General features: G+C 44.7%; 1 pseudogene; it reads right to left on the bottom strand.

The window, feature by feature from the left end:
* Window positions 1-1,688: 1,688 nt before the first annotated feature.
* Window positions 1,689-4,677, bottom strand: LOC102843770 (annotated as a pseudogene).
* Window positions 4,678-4,932: the final 255 nt, after the last annotated feature.

The following is a 4,932-nucleotide window of genomic DNA, read 5'->3' as shown; positions in this document are numbered from 1 at the left end:
GAGATACAGTTAACATGAGTATTTAGAAGGGCACCAATACCCCTTGCTGGATCTGCCTGCCTGGTTCTCTCAAATACTCTTTTTTTTTTTTTTTTTTTGGCCAGTTGGTATCAGGAGAATATTTCATTTATTTCTGCTCTAATTGGGTACTTTTTGGTGCCTTTTCCTGTAGCCACCTCCAGTAGAAAAAGAAACCAAGAATCCCAAGGTAGAGCAGAAAAGAAAAAACAAACAAAAACAACCCAAAAAACACAAACCATAAAACCAAACCCAAAACAAGTATCATGTTCTCACTTTTCTCTAACTATATCCAGATCCAGAAAACATCTCTGACGAACTTCCTCTCAGATCCTGTGATGGGCTCCAGCTTTGCTTTTCCCTCCACTTTTCTTCCTCTAGCCCAAACCTTCTACTTCTTATCTGCTTTGCATGGTCTGTGGCCTCAGAGCGTAGAGTGCATTTGCTAGATGCTTCCACACCTGAGTTGGGCCATCTAACACAGAGAAAGAAGCCTGTGAAATGTAATGGAAACTAAAAGGGCATGAGGCATCTGAATGATGAATTATTGACTTGGGTGTAGTTAGGGTGTGTCTAGGGAGAAAGGAATTACCATGAAGTCCACTCCAACTCATGTGTGTCAGAGCAGATTGGCTCCTTCAGTCAGATTCCGGCAGAGCTTTATTTGTGTGATGAAAATACCCATGTTTTATCCATGTTTTATTGTGCCTAGTCTTTCAGTGCTGATGTGGTGGAAGTTGATTTCCAGGTGTGTTTTGGGGGAAGCACCTCTGGGTAGACTCAAATCACCAACCTATTGGTGAGTGTCTGCCTATGCTAATTGTCCCAAAGGGATTGGAAACAGAGTTGATTAGAAAAGCAGGATTTAAGTGAAAATAAACTGTGTGCTTTACTGTAGTGTTTGGATGTTATTTTTTGCATAATGGGGAACTTTTAAAGCCTTTTAAATTAATAGAATGATAAAGACTTGTCTTAGTGTGCTCATTTTGCTCAGCTTGTTTTGTTTGTGCGATGCAGCCACTGAGGGGCTGATCAGATCTTTCTCTCAGAAAAAACGGAGTGTGGGGAAGTAAGTAGTTTTGCCAGCTTTGAGGAATACTGTCTACCTTCTGATCGACCACAGTATTCTCACAGGGCCACTCTCTCCTTGGGTTGCTCCCCCTGAATGACTGGACATGGCGGGGGAAACTAAAACCAGCAAGTTTTGCATTTGTAGACTCTCTTCCGGCTCGTCTTTGGCTGGAGACTCCCTGTTGACCTGGTCACGTTGTGCTCAGAGCCAGTTTCATCTGAGGTCCCCCATGCCATGCTCTTCCTTATGGCTTTCTTTTCACATTAAGCCTGCCTGGCGGTCTGAAGACTTTTCCCGACTGCTCACGTGTGTTTGCGCTGTATCTTTCACAGGTGTCTCTTACATTTCTAATTATGTCTTGACATCTGCTTCCCCCAGAACTTGAACTGACACATGATGCTGCAAATACTACTTTTTTTTTCTTCGTAAACATTAACCATTTATTCAAAGGTAGACAGAATTTAAAGGAGTAAAGTCTTCTGTGACATAAAGTCATTTCAGAGAGTTTCACATCTTGGCTGAGCAGGAGGAGAGGGTGAAAGAACAAGTGAGGAGACCGTGAGGAGGCCCCATGTGGGCAGCGAGATGGTAGAAGCACTCAGAAGCAGTCTCTCCTGGCCTGCTGGCCTCTCTGACTGCCCGCTCGTGTTGCATTAGTAACAGCATGCTGAGGGCCAATTTTAATGCCATTTGCCTCATTATTAATGTTAGAAACGCCTTCGTGGATTTTTTCCATCAATTTCTTTTGCTGTATTTACAAATGCCTCTTCTACATTGGAAGCAGTCTTGGCTGAAGTTTCCATGAAGCTAAGTCCATGCTCTTATGCAAACGCTTCACCTTCTGCTTCTTCAATAAGCATAATGGCCATGTTGAAATTGGAATGCGCTTGGACATCTTCTACCCAGGTTGTCAGGTTGTTGAATGTATCTCACCTTGTAATATCAAATACTAGTAAAACCCCTGCTGTACCTCTGTAATATGACTTTGTGGTGGATTGAAAGAATTCTTGCCCTGCCGCGTCCCATGTCTGAAGTTTTGTTTTCCATTCAGGCACTGGACTCTACACCAAGAGTAAGGTCATGCACAGGCTGAAACCTTGTCTGTAAACTGTAGCAATAAGTATGATTTACCAACACCCTGGTCCTTGATGGCGATACACTTGAAGAGATAGGCCACCCGTCTTAATAAGCCTTTCTCACTTGTTTTGCTAAATTGCCCCTCTTATATGTTGATTGACTTAACTACAGTCGTCTCAACTGATTGCTTGTGGGAATTAATAGCGAGTGGTGAAGAAATAGAGAGATCTCTGGTGTTAGCACATTTCAGTATTGACCCTTCAGTTGCCAAGAAGAGCAAAGCCAGTGGCCTGGGCACTGACAGCCGTTTTTTTCAGGCCAAGACCCTGAGGCCACCCTTCCCGTGCAGCCACTCATGTATTCACTAACCCTCGGAGCCTGGTTAGAAGGTAATGGGACCCTGATTCGAGCATCACAAAAGCATTTTGTGCAAGAACTGCTGAGCAGCATGCATGTGGATTCTCCTTCATGGAATTTTTCAGAAGGCAACGCAGAAAATAATCTGTAGATTCTGGATGACAATTGAGAAAAGAGCAACACCTTCCTCCGATGCATTGTGCTTTCAAGATGTTCTAGTTCAGCTGTTGGATGGGTTGACTGATGCTTTCGGCACGATGGCCAGAAGGGGCTTCCCAGTGATGGTGGTCTCCTGCACAGCGGTGATGTGCTGTGTCCTTGGTGTTCATGTTGTGGTGGGGTGGAATGAAATCTGACCTACCACTAACATCAAGCTGCATCTCATCACCCCAGAATCTCTCTTTGGAGAAGAACAAATGATTACTTTGGTGCTAACTCTGACAATGCTGTGTGATGGAGACCCATTGCAGTAGGTTGTTGGCATACCTACTCCTGTTCCGTTAGATGATCAAATGTCATGGCTTCCTCGATTGTCCTTCCTCCTCAAGACTAAAAGTTGGCAGTCCAAGCACATACAGAGATTCCTTTGAGGAAAATCCTGGCAAGTTTTTACATACAATAAGACAGTGAAAAACATAATTTGAAAGCTGTACTCACAAATGTTAAGATCCCGAACACACAAAATCTAAAAGAATCTAAAATAAAGCTTCTAGACTTAAAAGAAGGATTTACTAAGCTGCAGGCTGAGAGCAGCACCAACCGCAGGAGAGGCTCTTGTCACGCCGTGGTGGTGGAAGCAAGCTCTCTGGCTTATCCTCTGTGCTGTCAGTCAGTTCAGCAGAGGCAGTTGAGATGCCCCATCAGGTACGAGTTTCTGTTCATATGAGAGGCGACTGAAGTCCAGCGATGTGAGCCAGGTAGCACCTCCTGTTTTTTCCCACTGGCTGGTAGGCAATGGATGAGCAGCAGATGTTGGGCCAACAGTGAGGTGCGAATGTAGAATTGAGAGTCTTGGGTTGTCTGGACCAGGGAGGGTTCCAGGAGGCTGTTGGGCAAGGATGTGCCCTAGAGGCTCCTGAGCAAAGGGTTGGAGCAGTGCGTGGTTGGGGCGGTGCCTGCCTGCTTGGGGGATGGAGATGAGGGAGGGAGGAGGTAGAGCATGAGATGGATGGGTGTTGGGCACTGGTGGAGAGGAAAAGGCAGGGGCCATCCAAAAGGGGCAGTGAGCGGAGCCGGGGTGAGGGCGTGGTCCAGGGGTGGGGGCACAAATACTATTTTTAAATTTTAGTGGAGGCAATCTACAGATTATGAATGTCTGGTTTACATATGATCTACTGCTATTAAAGCCTGTTGTATTAAAATTCGAGATATGATTTGTGATAACAAATAAGCACTATGCAGCACACATCAGGGCATTGGTATTGTTCTTACGGGCTGTGATTGTGTCTGACCCTGTGAGCAGCATATCTGAACCCTGTCCTATCCTGTGCCATCCTTATCCCCGACACACTTGAGGTCCTTGCTGTAATCACCGTCCAGCTTACTGCGGGTCGTCTTCTCCTATCTTTCCAAACTTAATGTCCCTTTTCTGGTAATAGCGTCTCCTAACAACATGCCCAGAGAATGTGAGGTGAATCTTTGCTATGCTTGCTTCCAGGGAGCATTCTGGTTGCATCTTCTCCAAGGCTTTTCTGTCTGATCTTTTGGCAGTCCGTGAGATATTAAATACTCTTCTTTAACACCACATCAGAGCATTTTGTGATCGTCCATAAAAGCTTTAACACACTTCTTGTTGTTGTATGTTGTGAAGTCCCAACTCATAACTGACCCTCCAGGGGCTTTTCAGAGGAGAAGAACACTCACTGTCTTTCTCCCTCGGAGCAGATGGTGGATTCTAACCACCTGCCTTAGAGTTGGCAATTTCTTACCACTAGACTACCAGAGCTCTCTTTAATAGAATTGTTGTTTTTGTGTACTTTTGGTGGAATCAGAACTGACTCATAACTGACCCTCCAGTGGGTTTTCAGAGACAGTATAATTGCATGAGAGGAGATTGCCATCCTTCTCCTGTGGAAAAGCTAGTGGATTAGAACCATGTGCCTTTGGGTTGACAGGGTAACTTCTTACCTGTAGGCCACCAGAGTTTTTAACATATTAGTGCAGTAATAATAATAGTAAAGAAAATTAGATCTTTAATATTAGAGTAGGCTGTTTGAATCCACCAGCTACTCCGAGGGAGAGAGATGGGCAGTCTTCTTCTAGGTGATTTAAAGCCTCTGAAAAACTGCTGGAGCGGTAGCTGTGAGTTGGTTCTGACTCAACAGAACATAACAACAACAATAATTATGTTAAAGGATGCTCTGGTAGCCTACTGGTAGGAAGTTGGTCTGCCATCTGTAAGGAAGGTT

This window comes from Elephantulus edwardii, unplaced genomic scaffold, assembly GCF_000299155.1.
Source record: "Elephantulus edwardii isolate Elephantulus edwardi_28Jun2011 unplaced genomic scaffold, EleEdw1.0 scaffold00039, whole genome shotgun sequence".
Taxonomy (NCBI): domain Eukaryota; kingdom Metazoa; phylum Chordata; class Mammalia; order Macroscelidea; family Macroscelididae; genus Elephantulus; species Elephantulus edwardii.
The sequence above is the reverse complement of the archived record's forward strand: the minus strand, read 5'-3'. Positions and strand labels throughout refer to the sequence as shown.